Genomic DNA, 16,704 nt, shown 5'->3' with positions numbered 1-16,704 from the left:
CGGATATGCAAAAAAACTCAAAAAATTAGAAATTTATACAAAAACTGTTTTTGGCTCGAAACAACCTAAAAAGCTTTAAAATAGGTCCGCAACACCATTTGCGGAGTTGCCGATGAATTTCAGGCCCGAAACTCTCAGAAAAGAAGTTAGTCATTTTTCAAAAAATCCATGAACCCGGATATGCAAAAAAACTCAAAAAATGAGAAATTTATACAACAACTTTTTTTGGCTCGAAACAACCTAAAAAGTTTTAAAATACGTCCGCAACACCATTTGTGGAGTTTTCGATGAATTTCAGGCCCGAAACTCTCAGAAAAGAAATTGGTCATTTTTCAAAAAATCCATGATCCCGGATATGCAAAAAAACTCAAAAAATGAGAAATTTATACAACAACTTTTTTTGGCTCGAAACAACCTAAAAAGTTTTAAAATACTTCCGCAACACCATTTGTGGAGTTTTCGATGAATTTCAGGCCCGAAACTCTCAGAAAAGAAATTAGTCATTTTTCAAAAAATCCATGATCCCGGATATGCAAAAAAACTCAAAAAATGAGAAATTTATACAAAAACTTTTTTTGGCACGAAACAATCTAAAAAACTTTAAAATACGTCCGCAACACCATTTGTGGAGTTTCCGATGAATTTCAGGCCCGAAACTCTCAGAAAAGAAGTTAGTCATTTTTCAAAAAATCCATGATCCCGGATATGCAAAAAAACTCAAAAAATGAGAAATTTATACAAAAACTGTTTTTGGCTCGAAACAACCTAAAAAGCTTTAAAATAAGTCCGCAACACCATTTGTGGAGTTGCCGATGAATTTCAGGCCCGAAACTCTCAGAAAAGAAGGTAGTCATTTTTCAAAAAATCCATGATCCCGGATATGCAAAAAAACTCAAAAAATGAGAAATTTATACAAAAACTTTTTTTGGCTCGAAACAACCTAAAAAGCTTTAAAATACGTCCGCAACAGCATTTGTGGAGTTTCCGATGAATTTCAGGCCCGAAACTCTCAAAAAAGAAGTTAGTCATTTTTCAAAAAATCCAGGATCCCGGATATGCAAAAAAACTCAAAAAATTGTGAACTTTCGAAAAAATTTATTTTGGCTCGAAACAACCTAAAAAGCTTTAAAATGAGTCCGCAACACCATTTGTGGAGTTGCCGATGAATTTCAGGCCCGAAACTCTCAGAAAAGAAGTTAGTCATTTTTCAAAAAATCCATGATCCCGGATATGCAAAGAAACTCAAAAAATGAGAAATTTATACAAAAACTTTTTTTGGCTCAAAACAACCTAAAAAGTTTTAAAATACGTCCGCAACACCATTGGTGGAGTTTCCGATGAACTTCAGGCCCAAAACTCTCTGAAAAGAAGTTAGTCATTTTTAAAAAAATCCATGATCCCGGAATAAATTTCAGGCCCGAAACTCTCAGAAAAGAAGTTAGTCATTTTTCAAAAAATCCATGATCCCGGATATGCAAAAAAACTCAAAAATAAGAAATTTTTAAAAAAACTTTTTTTGGCTCGAAACAACCTAAAAAGCTTTAAAATACGTCCGCAACACCATTTGTGGAGTTTCCGATGAATTTCAGGCCCGAAACTCTCAGAAAAGAAGTTAGTCATTTTTCAAAAAATCCATGATCCCGGATATGCAAAAAAAACTCAAAAAATTAGAAATTTATACAAAAACTGTTTTTGGCTCGAAACAACCTAAAAAGCTTTAAAATAGGTCCGCAACACCATTTGTGGAGTCGCCGATGAATTTCAGGCCCGAAACTCTCAGAAAAGAAGTTAGTCATTTTTCAAAAAATCCATGAACCCGGATATGCAAAAAAACTCAAAAAATGAGAAATTTATACAACAACTTTTTTGGCTCGAAACAACCTAAAAAGTTTTAAAATACGTCCGCAACACCATTTGTGGAGTTTTCGATGAATTTCAGGCCCGAAACTTTCAGAAAAGAAGTTAGTCATTTTTCAAAAAATCCATGATCCCGGATATGCAAAAAAACTCAAAAAATGAGAAATTTATACAAAAACTGTTTTTGGCTGGAAACAACATAAAAAGCTTTAAAATAAGTCCGCAACACCATTTGTGGAGTTGCCAATGAATTTCAGGCCCGAAACTCTCAGAAAAGAAGTTAGTCATTTTTCAAAAAATCCATGATCCCGGATATGCAAAAAAACTCAAAAAATGAGAAACTTATACAAAAACTTTTTTTGGCTCGAAACAACCTAAAAAGCTTTAAAATACGTCCGCAACACCATTTGTGGAGTTTCCGATGAATTTCAGGCCTGTAACTCTCAAAAAAGAACGTAGTCATTTTTCAAAAAATCCATGATCCCGCATATGCAAAAAAGCTCAAAAAATGAGAAATTTATACAAAAACTTTTTTTGGCACAAAACAACCTAAAAAGCTTTAAAATACGTCCGCAACACCATTTGTGGAGTTTCCGATGAATTTCAGGCCCGAAACTCTCAGAATAGAAGTTAGTCATTTTTCAAAAAATCCATGATCCCGGATATGCAAAAAAACTCAAAAAATGAGAAATTTATACAAAAACTTTTTAGGCTCGAAACAACCTAAAAAGCTTTAAAATACGTCCGCAACACCATTTGTGGAGTTTCCGATGAATTTCAGGCCCGAAACTCTCAGAAAAGAAGTTAGTCATTTTTCAAAAAATCCATGATCCCGGATATGCAAAAAAACTCAAAAAATTAGAAATTTATACAAAAACTTTTTTTGGCACAAAACAACCTAAAAAGCTTTAAAATACGTCCGCAACACCATTTGTGGAGTTTCCGATGAATTTCAGGCCCGAAACTCTCAGAAAAGAAGTTAGTCATTTTTCAAAAAATCCATGATCCCGGATATGCAAAAAAACTCAAAAAATTAGAAATTTATACAAAAACTGTTTTTGGCTCGAAACAACCTTAAAAGCTTTAAAATAGGTCCGCAACACCATTTGTGGAGTTGCCAATGAATTTCAGGCCCGAAACTCTCAGAAAAGAAGTTAGTCATTTTTCAAAAAATCCATGAACCCGGATATGCAAAAAAACTCAAAAAATGAGAAATTTATACAACAACTTTTTTTGGCTAGAAACAACCTAAAAAGTTTTGAAATACGTCCGCAACACCATTTGTGGAGTTTTCGATGAATTTCAGGCCCGAAACTCTCAGAAAAGAAATTGGTCATTTTTCAAAAAATCCATGATCCCGGATATGCAAAAAAATTCAAAAAATGAGAAATTTATACAAAAACTTTTTTTGGCACGAAAAAACCTAAAAAGTTTTAAAATACGTCCGCAACACCATTTGTGGAGTTTCCAATGAATTGCAGGCCCGAAACTCTCAGAAAAGAAGTTAGTCATTTTTCAAAAAATCCATGATCCCGGATATGCAAAAAAACTCAAAAAATGAGAAATTTATACAAAAAATTTTTTTGGCTCGAAACAACCTAAAAAGCTTTAAAATACGTCCGCAACACAATTTGTGGAGTTTCCGATGAATTTCAGGCTTGTAACTCTCAAAAAAGAACCTAGTCATTTTCAAAAAATCCATGATCCCGGATATGCAAAAAAACTCAAAAAATGAGAAATTTATACAAAAACTTTTTTTGGCTCAAAACAACCTAAAAAGCTTTAAAATACGTCCGCAACAACATTTGTGGAGTTTCCGATGAATTTCAGGCTTGTAACTCTCAAAAAAGAACGTAGTCATTTTTCAAAAAATCCATGATCCCGGATATGCAAAAAAACTCAAAAAATGAGAAATTTATACAAAAACTTTTTTTGGCACGAAACAACCTAAAAAGCTTTAAAATACGTCCGCAACACCATTTGTGGAGTTTCCGATGAATTTCAGGCCCGAAACTCTCAGAAAAGAAGTTAGTCATTTTTCAAAAAATCCATGATCCCGGATATGCAAAAAAACTCAAAAAATTAGAAATTTATACAAAAACTGTTTTTGGCTCGAAACAACCTTAAAAGCTTTAAAATAGGTCCGCAACACCATTTGTGGAGTTGCCAATGAATTTCAGGCCCGAAACTCTCAGAAAAGAAGTTAGTCATTTTTCAAAAAATCCATGAACCCGGATATGCAAAAAAACTCAAAAAATGAGAAATTTATACAACAACTTTTTTTGGCTAGAAACAACCTAAAAAGTTTTGAAATACGTCCGCAACACCATTTGTGGAGTTTTCGATGAATTTCAGGCCCGAAACTCTCAGAAAAGAAATTGGTCATTTTTCAAAAAATCCATGATCCCGGATATGCAAAAAAATTCAAAAAATGAGAAATTTATACAAAAACTTTTTTTGGCACGAAAAAACCTAAAAAGTTTTAAAATACGTCCGCAACACCATTTGTGGAGTTTCCAATGAATTGCAGGCCCGAAACTCTCAGAAAAGAAGTTAGTCATTTTTCAAAAAATCCATGATCCCGGATATGCAAAAAAACTCAAAAAATGAGAAATTTATACAAAAAATTTTTTTGGCTCGAAACAACCTAAAAAGCTTTAAAATACGTCCGCAACACAATTTGTGGAGTTTCCGATGAATTTCAGGCTTGTAACTCTCAAAAAAGAACCTAGTCATTTTCAAAAAATCCATGATCCCGGATATGCAAAAAAACTCAAAAAATGAGAAATTTATACAAAAACTTTTTTTGGCTCAAAACAACCTAAAAAGCTTTAAAATACGTCCGCAACAACATTTGTGGAGTTTCCGATGAATTTCAGGCTTGTAACTCTCAAAAAAGAACGTAGTCATTTTTCAAAAAATCCATGATCCCGGATATGCAAAAAAACTCAAAAAATGAGAAATTTATACAAAAACTTTTTTTGGCACGAAACAACCTAAAAAGCTTTAAAATACGTCCGCAACACCATTTGTGGAGTTTCCGATGAATTTCAGGCCCGAAACTCTCAAAAAAGAAGTTAGTCATTTTTCAAAAAATCCATGATCCCGGATATGCAAAAAAACTCAAAAAATGAGAAATTTATACAAAAACTGTTTTTGGCTCGAAACAACCTAAAAAGCTTTAAAATAAGTCCGCAACACCATTTGTGGAGTTGCCGATGAATTTCAGGCCCGAAACTCTCAGAAAAGAAGTTAGTCATTTTTCAAAAAATCCATGATCCCGGATATGCAAAAAAACTCAAAAAATGAGAAATTTATACAAAAACTTTTTTTGGCTCGAAACAACCTAAAAAGCTTTAAAATACGTCCGCAACACCATTTGTGGAGTTTCCGATGAATTTCAGGCCCGAAACTCTCAAAAAAGAAGTTAGTCATTTTTCAAAAAATCCAGGATCCCGGATATGCAAAAAAACTCAAAAAATTGTGAACTTTCGAAAAAATTTATTTTGGCTCGAAACAACCTAAAGAGCGTTAAAATAAGTTCGCAACACCATTTGTGGAGTTTCCGATGAATTTCAGGCCTGTAACTCTCAAAAAAGAACGTAGTCATTTTTCAAAAAATCCATGATCCCGGATATGCAAAAAAGCTCAAAAAATGAGAAATTTATACAACAACTTTTTTTGGCTCGAAACAACCTAAAAAGCTTTAAAATAAGTCCGCAACACCATTTGTGGAGTTGCCGATGAATTTCAGGCCCGAAACTCTCAGAAAAGAAGTTAGTCATTTTTCAAAAAATCCATGATCCCGGATATGCAAAGAAACTCAAAAAATGAGAAATTTATACAAAAACTTTTTTTGGCTCGAAACAACCTAAAAAGTTTTAAAATACGTCCGCAACACCATTTGTGGAGTTTCCGATGAACTTCAGGCCCAAAACTTTCAGAAAAGAAGTTAGTCATTTTTGAAAAAATCCATGATCCCGGAATGAATTTCAGGCCCGAAACTCTCAGAAAAGAAGTTAGTCATTTTTCAAAAAATCCATGATCCCGGATATGCAAAAAAGCTCAAAAAATGAGAAATTTATACAACAACTTTTTTTGGCTCCAAACAACCTAAAAAGCTTTAAAATACGTTCGCAACACCATTTGTGGAGTTTCCAATGAATTTCAGGCCTGTAACTCTCAAAAAAGAACGTAGTCATTTTTCAAAAAATCCATGATCCCGGATATGCAAAAGAGCTCAAAAAATGAGAAATTTATACAACAACTTTTTTTGGCTCGAAACAACCTAAAAAGCTTTAAAATAAGTCCGCAACACCATTTGTGGAGTTGCCGATGAATTTCAGGCCCGAAACTCTCAGAAAAGAAGTTAGTCATTTTTAAAAAAATCCATGATCCCGGATATGCAAAGAAACTCAAAAAATGAGAAATTTATACAAAAACTTTTTTTGGCTCGAAACAACCTAAAAAGTTTTAAAATACGTCCGCAACACCATTTGTGGAGTTTCCGATGAACTTCAGGCCCAAAACTTTCAGAAAAGAAGTTAGTCATTTTTGAAAAAATCCATGATCCCGGAATGAATTTCAGGCCCGAAACTCTCAGAAAAGAAGTTAGTCATTTTTCAAAAAATCCATGATACCGGATATGCAAAAAAACTCAGAAAATGAGAAATTTATACAAAAACTTTTTTGGCTCGAAACAACATAAAAAGTTTTAAAATACGTCCGCAACACCATTTGTGGAGTTTCCGATGAACTTCAGGCCCAAAACTCTCAGAAAAGAAGTTAATCATTTTTCAAAAAATCCATGATCCCGGATATGCAAAAAAACTCAAAAAATGAGAAATTTATACAAAAACTTTTTTGGCTCGAAACAACCTAAAAACTTTTAAAATACGTCCGCAACACCATTTGTGGAGTTTTCGATGAATTTCAGGCACGAAACTCTCAGAAAAGAACATAGTCATTTTTTCAAAAAATCCATGATCCCGGATATGCAAAAAAACTCAAAAAATGAGAAATTTATACAAAAACTTTTTTGGCTCGAAACAACCTAAAAAGTTTTAAAATACGTCCGCAACACCATTTGTGGAGTTTCCGATGAATTTCAGGCCCGAAACTCTCAGAAAAGAAGTTAGTCATTTTTCAAAAAATCCATGATCCCGGATATGCAAAAAAACTCAAAATATGAGAAATTTATACAAAAACTTCTTTTGGCTCGAAACAACCTAAAAAGCTTTAAAATACTTACGCAACACCATCTATAGAGTTTCCGATGAATTTCATGCCCGAAACTTTCTAAAAAGAAGTTAGTCATTTTTCAAAAAATCCATGATCCCGGATATGCAAAAAAACTCAAAAAATTGTGAATTTTCGAAAAAATTTATTTTGGCTTGAAACAGCATAAAAAGCGTTAAAATAAGTCCGCAACACCATTTGTGGAGTTTCCGATGAATTTCAGGCTTGTAACTCTCAAAAAAGAACGTAGTCATTTCTTAAAAAATCCATGATCCCGGATATGCAAAAAAACTCAAAAAATGAGAAATTTATACAAAAACTTTTTTTGGCTCCAAACAACCTAAAAAGCTTTAAAATACGTCCGCAACACCATTTGTGGAGTTTCCGATGAATTTCAGGCCTGTAACTCTCAGAAAAGAACGTAGTCATTTTTCAAAAAATCCATGATCCCGGATATGCAAAAAAGCTCAAAAAATGAGAAATTTATACAACAACTTTTTTTGGCTCCAAACAACCTAAAAAGCTTTAAAATACGTTCGCAACACCATTTGTGGAGTTTCCGATGAATTTCAGGCCTGTAACTCTCAAAAAAGAACGTAGTCATTTTTCAAAAAATCCATGATCCCGGATATGCAAAAAAGCTCAAAAAATGAGAAATTTATACAACAACTTTTTTTGGCTCGAAACAACCTAAAAAGCTTTAAAATAAGTCCGCAACACCATTTGTGGAGTTGCCGATGAATTTCAGGCCCGAAACTCTCAGAAAAGAAGTTAGTCATTTTTCAAAAAATCCATGATCCCGGATATGCAAAAAAACTCAAAAAATGAGAAATTTATACAAAAACTTTTTTTGGCTCTAAACAACCTAAAAAGTTTTAAAATACGTCCGCAACACCATTTGTGGAGTTTCCGATGAACTTCAGGCCCAAAACTTTCAGAAAAGAAGTTAGTCATTTTTGAAAAAATCCATGATCCCGGAATGAATTTCAGGCCCGAAACTCTCAGAAAAGAAGTTAGTCATTTTTCAAAAAATCCATGATACCGGATATGCAAAAAAACTCAGAAAATGAGAAATTTATACAAAAACTTTTTTGGCTCGAAACAACATAAAAAGTTTTAAAATACGTCCGCAACACCATTTGTGGTGTTTCCGATGAACTTCAGGCCCAAAACTCTCAGAAAAGAAGTTAATCATTTTTCAAAAAATCCATGATCCCGGATATGCAAAAAAACTCAAAAAATGAGAAATTTATACAAAAACTTTTTTGGCTCGAAACAACCTAAAAAGCGTTAAAATAAGTTCGCAACACCATTTGTGGAGTTTCAGATGAATTTCAGGCCTGTAACTCTCAAAAAAGAACGTAGTCATTTTTCAAAAAATCCATGATCCCGGATATGCAAAAAAACTCAAAAAATGAGAAATTTATACAACAACTTTTTTTGGCTCGCAACAACCTAAAAAGTTTTAAAATACGTCCGCAACACCATTTGTGGAGTTTTCGATGAATTTCAGGCTCGAAACTCTCAGAAAAGAAGTTAGTCATTTTTCAAAAAATCCATGATCCCGGATATGCAAAAAAACTGAAAAAATGAGAAATTTATACAAAAACTTTTTTGGCCCGAAACAACCTAAGAAGCTTTAAAATAAGTCCGCAACACCATTTGTGGAGTTACTGATGAATTTCAGGCCTGTAACTCTCAAAAAAGAACGTAGTCATTTTTCAAAAAATCCATGATCCCGGATCTGCAAAAAAACTCAAAAAATGAGAAATTTATACAACAACTTTTTTTGGCGCGCAACAACCTAAAAAGTTTTAAAATACGTCCGCAACACTATTTGTGGAGTTGCCGATGAATTTCAGGCCCGAAACTCTCAGAAAAGAAGTTAGTCATTTTTCAAAAAATCCATGATCCCGGATATGCAAAAAAACTCAAAAAATGAGAAATTTCTACAAAAACTTTTTTTGGCTCGAAACAACCTAAAAAGCTTTAAAATAAGTCCGCAACACCATTTGTGGAGTTGCCGATGAATTTCAGACTTGTAACTCTCAAAAAAGAACGTAGTCATTTTTCAAAAAATCCATGACCCCGGATATGCAAAAAAACTCAAAAATGAGAAATTTATACAAAAACGTTTTTTGGCTCGAAACAACCTAAAAAGCTTTAATATACGTCCGCAACACCATTTGTGGAGTTTCCGATGAATTTCAGGCCTGAAACTCTCAAAAAAGAAGTTAGTCATTTTTCAAAAAATCCATGATCCCGGATATGCAAAAAAACTCAAAAAATTGTGAACTTTCGAAAAAATTTATTTTGGCTCGAAACAACCGAAAAAGCGTTAAAATAAGTTCGCAACACCATTTGTGGAGTTTCAGATGAATTTCAGGCCTGTAACTCTCAAAAAAGAACGTAGTCTTTTTTCAAAAAATCCATGATCCCGGATATGCAAAAAAACTCAAAAAATGAGAAATTTATACAACAACTTTTTTTGGCTCGAAACAACCTAAAAAGTTTTAAAATACGTCCGCAACACCATTTGTGGAGTTTTCGATGAATTTCAGGCGCGAAACTCTCAGAAAAGAAGTTAGTCATTTTTCAAAAAATCCATGATCCCGGATATGCAAAAAAACTCAAAATATGAGAAATTTATACAAAAACTTCTTTTGGCTCGAAACAACCTAAAAAGCTTTAAAATACTTACGCAACACCATCTATAGAGTTTCCGATGAATTTCATGCCCGAAACTTTCTAAAAAGAAGTTAGTCATTTTTCAAAAAATCCATGATCCCGGATATGCAAAAAAGCTCAAAAAATGAGAAATTTATACAACAACTTTTCTTGGCTCGAAACAACCTAAAAAGCTTTAAAATAAGTCCGCAACACCATTTGTGGAGTTGCCGATGAATTTCAGGCCCGAAACTCTCAGAAAAGAAGTTAGTCATTTTTCAAAAAATCCATGATCCCGGATATGCAAAGAAACTCAAAAAATGAGAAATTTATACAAAAACTTTTTTTGGCTCGAAACAACCTAAAAAGTTTTAAAATACGTCCGCAACACCATTTGTGGAGTTTCCGATGAACTTCAGGCCCAAAACTTTCAGAAAAGAAGTTAGTCATTTTTCAAAAAATCCATGATCCCGGATATGCAAAAAAACTCAAAAAATGAGAAATTTATACAAAAACTTTTTTGGCTCGAAACAACCTAAGAAGCTTTAAAATAAGTCCGCAACACCATTTGTGGAGTTACTGATGAATTTCAGGCTTGTAACTCTCAAAAAAGAACGTAGTCATTTTTCAAAAAATCCATGATCCCGGATATGCAAAAAAACTCAAAAAATGATAAATTTATACAAAAACTTTTTTTGGCTCGAAACAACCTAAAAAGCTTTAAAATACGTCCGCAACACCATTTGTGGAGTTTCCGATGAATTTCAGGCTTGTAACTCTCAAAAAAGAACGTAGTCATTTTTCAAAAAATCCATGATCCCGGATATGCAAAAAAACTCAAAAAATTGTGAACTTTCGAAAAAATTTAATTTGGCTCGAAACAACCTAAAAAGCGTTAAAATAGGTTCGCAACTCCATTTGTGGAGTTTCCGATGAATTTCAGGCCTGTAACTCTCAAAAAAGAACGTAGTCATTTTTCAAAAAATCCATGATCCCGGATATGCAAAAAAGCTCAAAAAATGAGAAATTTATACAACAACTTTTTTTGGCTCGAAACAACCTAAAAGGCTTTAAAATAAGTCCGCAACACCATTTGTGGAGTTGCCGATGAATTTCAGACTTGTAACTCTCAAAAAAGAACGTAGTCATTTTTCAAAAATTCCATGATCCCGGATATGCAAAAAAACTCAAAAAATGAGAAATTTATACAAAGACGTTTTTTGGCTCGAAACAACCTAAAAAGCTTTAAAATACGTCCGCAACACCATTTGTGGAGTTTCCGATGAATTTCAGGCCCGAAACTCTCAGAAAAGAAGTTAGTCATTTTTCAAAAAATCCATGATCCCGGATATGCAAAAAAACTCAAAAAATGAGAAATTTATACAACAACTTTTTTTGGCTCGAAACAACCTAAAAAGTTTTAAAATAAGTCCGCAACACCATTTGTGGAGTTGCCGATGAATTTCAAAAAATGAGAAATTTATACAAAAACGTTTTTTGGCTCGAAACAACCTAAAAAGCTTTAAAATACGTCCGCAACACCATTTGTGGAGTTTCCGATGAATTTCAGGCCCGAAACTCTCAGAAAAGAAGTTAGTCATTTTTCAAAAAATCCATGATCCCGGATATGCAAAAAAACTCAAAAAATGAGAAATTTATAAAACAACTTTTTTTGGCTCGAAACAACCTAAAAAGTTTTAAAATAAGTCCGCAACACCATTTGTGGAGTTGCCGATGAATTTCAGACTTGTAACTCTCAAAAAAGAACGTAGTCATTTTTCAAAAAATCCATGATCCCGGATATGCAAAAAAACTCAAAAAATGAGAAATTTATACAAAAACGTTTTTTGGCTCGAAACAGCCTAAAAAGCTTTAAAATACGTCCGCAACACCATTTGTGGAGTTTCCGATGAATTTCAGGCCTGAAACTCTCAAAAAAGAAGTTAGTCATTTTTCAAAAAATCCATGATCCCGGATATGCAAAAAAACTCAAAAAATGAGAAATTTATACAACAACTTTTTTTGGCTCGAAACAACCTAAAAAGTTTTAAAATAAGTCCGCAACACCATTTGTGGAGTTGCCGATGAATTTCAAAAAATGAGAAATTTATACAAAAACGTTTTTTGGCTCGAAACAACCTAAAAAGCTTTAAAATACGTCTGCAACACCATTTGTGGAGTTTCCGATGAATTTCAGGCCCGAAACTCTCAGAAAAGAAGTTAGTCATTTTTCAAAAAATCCATGATCCTGGATATGCAAAAAAACTCAAAAAATGAGAAATTTATAAAACAACTTTTTTTGGCTCGAAACAACCTAAAAAGTTTTAAAATAAGTCCGCAACACCATTTGTGGAGTTGCCGATGAATTTCAGACTTGTAACTCTCAAAAAAGAACGTAGTCATTTTTCAAAAAATCCATGATCCCGGATATGCAAAAAAACTCAAAAAATGAGAAATTTATACAAAAACGTTTTTTGGCTCGAAACAGCCTAAAAAGCTTTAAAATACGTCCGCAACACCATTTGTGGAGTTTCCGATGAATTTCAGGCCTGAAACTCTCAAAAAAGAAGTTAGTCATTTTTCAAAAAATCCATGATCCCGGCAAAAAAACTCAAAAAATTGTGAACTTTCGAAAAAATTTATTTTGGCTTGAAACAACCTAAAAAGCGTTAAAATAACTTCGCAACACCATTTGTGGAGTTTCAGATGAATTTCAGGCCTGAAACTCTCAAAAAAGAAGTTAGTCATTTTTCAAAAAATCCATGATCCCGGATATGCAAAAAAACTCAAAAAATGAGAAATTTATACAACAACTTTTTTTGGCTCGAAACAACCTAAAAAGTTTTAAAATAAGTCCGCAACACCATTTGTGGAGTTGCCGATGAATTTCAAAAAATGAGAAATTTATACAAAAACGTTTTTTGGCTCGAAACAACCTAAAAAGCTTTAAAATACGTCTGCAACACCATTTGTGGAGTTTCCGATGAATTTCAGGCCCGAAACTCTCAGAAAAGAAGTTAGTCATTTTTCAAAAAATCCATGATCCTGGATATGCAAAAAAACTCAAAAAATGAGAAATTTATAAAACAACTTTTTTTGGCTCGAAACAACCTAAAAAGTTTTAAAATAAGTCCGCAACACCATTTGTGGAGTTGCCGATGAATTTCAGACTTGTAACTCTCAAAAAAGAACGTAGTCATTTTTCAAAAAATCCATGATCCCGGATATGCAAAAAAACTCAAAAATGAGAAATTTATACAAAAACGTTTTTTGGCTCGAAACAGCCTAAAAAGCTTTAAAATACGTCCGCAACACCATTTGTGGAGTTTCCGATGAATTTCAGGCCTGAAACTCTCAAAAAAGAAGTTGGTCATTTTTCAAAAAATCCATGATCCCGGATATCCAAAAAAACTCAAAAAATGAGAAATTTATACAAAAACTTTTTTTGGCTCGAAACAACCTAAAAAGCTTTAAAATACGTTCGCAACACCATTTGTGGAGTTTTCGATGAATTTCAGGCCCGAAACTCTCAGAAAAGAAGTTGGTCATTTTTCAAAAAATCCATGATCCCGGATATGCAAAAAAACTCAAAAAATGAGAAATTTATACAAAAACTTTTTTTGGCACGAGACAACCTAAAAAGTTTTAAAATACGTCCGCAACACCATTTGTGGAGTTTTCGATGAATTTCAGGCTCGAAACTCTCAGAAAAGAAGTTAGTCATTTTTCAAAAAATCCATGATCCCGGATATGCAAAAAAACTGAAAAAATGAGAAATTTATACAAAAACTTTTTTGGCTCGAAACAACCTAAGAAGCTTTAAAATAAGTCCGCAACACCATTTGTGGAGTTACTGATGAATTTCAGGCCTGTAACTCTCAAAAAAGAACGTAGTCATTTTTCAAAAAATCCATGATCCTGGATATGCAAAAAAACTCAAAAAATGAGAAATTTATACAACAACTTTTTTTGGCTCGCAACAACCTAAAAAGTTTTAAAATACGTCCGCAACACCATTTGTGGAGTTTCCGATGAATTTCAGGCCCGAAACTCTCAGAAAAGAAGTTTGTAATTTTTCAAAAAATCCATGATCCCGGATATGCAAAAAAAACTCAAAAAATGAGAAATTTATACAAAAACTGTTTTTGGCTCGAAACAACCTAAAAAGCTTTAAAATACGTCCGCAACACCATTTGTGGAGTTTCCGATGAATTTCAGGCCCGAAACTCTCAGAAAAGAAGTTAGTCATTTTTCAAAAAATCCATGATCCCGGATATGCAAAAAAACTCAAAAAATGAGAAATTTATACAAAAACTTTTTTTGGCTCGAAACAACCTAAAAAGCTTTAAAATACGTCCGCAACACCATTTGTGGAGTTTCCGATGAATTTCAGGCCTGAAACTCTCAGAAAAGAAGTTAGTCATTTTTCAAAAAATCCATGATCCCGGATATGCAAAAAAACTCAAAAAATGAGAAGTTTATACAAAAACTGTTTTTGGCTCGAAACAACCTAAAAAGCTTTAAAATACGTCCGCAACACCATTTGTGGAGTTTCCGATGAATTTCAGGCCCGAAACTCTCAGAAAAGAAGTTAGTCATTTTTCAAAAAATCCATGATCCCGGATATGCAAAAAAATTCAAAAAATGAGAAATTTATACTAAAACCTATTTTGGCTCGAAACAACCTAAAAAAGTTTAAAATACGTCCACAACACCATTTGTGGAGTTTTTGATGAATTTCAGGCCCGAAACTCTCAGAAAAGAAGTTGGTCATTTTTCAAAAAATCCATGATCCCGGATATGCAAAAAACTCAAAAAATGAGAAGTTTATACAAAAACTGTTTTTGGCTCGAAACAACCTAAAAAGCTTTAAAATACGTCCGCAACACCATTTGTGGAGTTTCCGATGAATTTCAGGCCCGAAACTCTCAGAAAAGAAGTTAGTCATTTTTCAAAAAATCCATGATCCCGGATATGCAAAAAAATTCAACAAATGAGAAATTTATACTAAAACCTATTTTGGCTCGAAACAACCTAAAAAAGTTTAAAATACGTCCACAACACCATTTGTGGAGTTTTTGATGAATTTCAGGCCCGAAACTCTCAGAAAAGAAGTTGGTCATTTTTCAAAAAATCCATGATCCCGGATATGCAAAAAAACTCAAAAAATTAGAAATTTATACAAAAACTTTTTTGGCTCGAAACAACCTAAGAAGCTTTAAAATAAGTCCGCAACACCATTTGTGGAGTTACTGATGAATTTCAGGCTTGTAACTCTCAAAAAAGAACGTAGTCATTTTTCAAAAAATCCATGATCCCGGGTATGCAAAAAAACTCAAAAAATGAGAAATTTATACAAAAACTTTTTTTGGCTCGAAACAACCTAAAAAGCTTTAAAATACGTCCGCAACACCATTTGTGGAGTTTCCGATGAATTTCAGGCCCGAAACTCTCAGAAAAGAAGTTAGTCATTTTTCAAAAAATCCATGATCCCGGATATGCAAAAAAACTCAAAAAATGAAAAATTTATACAAAAACTTTTTTTGGCTCGAAACAACCTAAAAAGCTTTAAAATACGTCCGCAACACCATTTGTGGAGTTTCCGATGAATTTCAGGCCCGAAACTCTCAGAAAAGAAGTTAGTAATTTTTCAAAAAATCCATGATCCCTGATATGCAAAAAAACTGAAAAAATGAGAAATTTATACAAAAACTTTTTTGGCTCGAAACAACCTAAGAAGCTTTAAAATAAGTCCGCAACACCATTTGTGGAGTTACTGATGAATTTCAGGCCCAAAACTCTCAGAAAAGAAGTTAGTAATTTTTCAAAAAATCCATGATCCCTGATATGCAAAAAAACTGAAAAAATGAGAAATTTATACAAAAACTTTTTTGGCTCGAAACAACCTAAGAAGCTTTAAAATAAGTCCGCAACACCATTTGTGGAGTTACTGATGAATTTCAGGCTTGTAACTCTCAAAAAAGAACGTAGTCATTTTTCAAAAAATCCATGATCCCGGGTATGCAAAAAAACTCAAAAAATGAGAAATTTATACAAAAACTTTTTTTGGCTCGAAACAACCTAAAAAGCTTTAAAATACGTCCGCAACACCATTTGTGGAGCTTCCGATGAATTTCAGGCAAAAAAACTCAAAAAATTGTGAACTTTCGAAAAAATTTATTTTGGCTCGAAACAACCTAAAGAGCGTTAAAATAAGTTCGCAACACCATTTGTGGAGTTTCCGATGAATTTCAGGCCTGTAACTCTCAAAAAAGAACATAGTCATTTTTCAAAAAATCCATGATCCCGGATATGCAAAAAAAACTCAAAAAATGAGAAATTTATACAAAAACTGTTTTTGGCTCGAAACAACCTAAAAAGCTTTAAAATACGTCCGCAACACCATTTGTGGAGTTTCCGATGAATTGCAGGCCCGAAACTCTCAGAAAAGAAGTTGGTCATTTTTCAAAAAATCCATGATCCCGGATATGCAAAAAAACTCGAAAAATGAGAAATTTAAACAAAAACTTTTTTTGGCACGAAACAACCTAAAAAGCTTTAAAATACGTCCGCAACACCATTTGTGGAGTTTCCGATGAATTTCAGGCCCGAAACTCTCAGAAAAGAAGTTAGTCATTTTTCAAAAAATCCATGATCCCGGATATGCAAAAAAACTCAAAAAATGAGAAATTTATACAAAAACTTTTTTTGGCTCGAAACAACCTAAAAAGCTTTAAAATACGTCCGCAACACCATTTGTGGAGTTTCCGATGAATTTCAGGCCCGAAACTCTCAGAAAAGAAGTTAGTCATTTTTCAAAAAATCCATGATCCCGGATATGCAAAAAAAACTCAAAAAATGAGAAATTTATACAAAAACTGTTTTTGGCTCGAAACAACCTAAAAAGCTTTAAAATACGTCCGCAACACCATTTGTGGAGTT

General features: G+C 33.2%; 1 long non-coding RNA gene across 2 annotated transcripts in view; it reads right to left on the bottom strand.

The window, feature by feature from the left end:
* LOC135688914 (uncharacterized) overlaps window positions 1-16,704 on the bottom strand; it is a 266,620-nt gene that overhangs the window by 209,885 nt on the left and 40,031 nt on the right. The gene's annotated exons all lie outside the window — the stretch shown is intronic.

This window comes from Rhopilema esculentum, chromosome 9, assembly GCF_057945365.1.
Source record: "Rhopilema esculentum isolate cy_ngs chromosome 9, ASM5794536v1, whole genome shotgun sequence".
NCBI classification, from domain to species: Eukaryota; Metazoa; Cnidaria; class Scyphozoa; order Rhizostomeae; family Rhizostomatidae; genus Rhopilema; species Rhopilema esculentum.
This window is presented reverse-complemented; position numbering and strand designations above follow the sequence as displayed.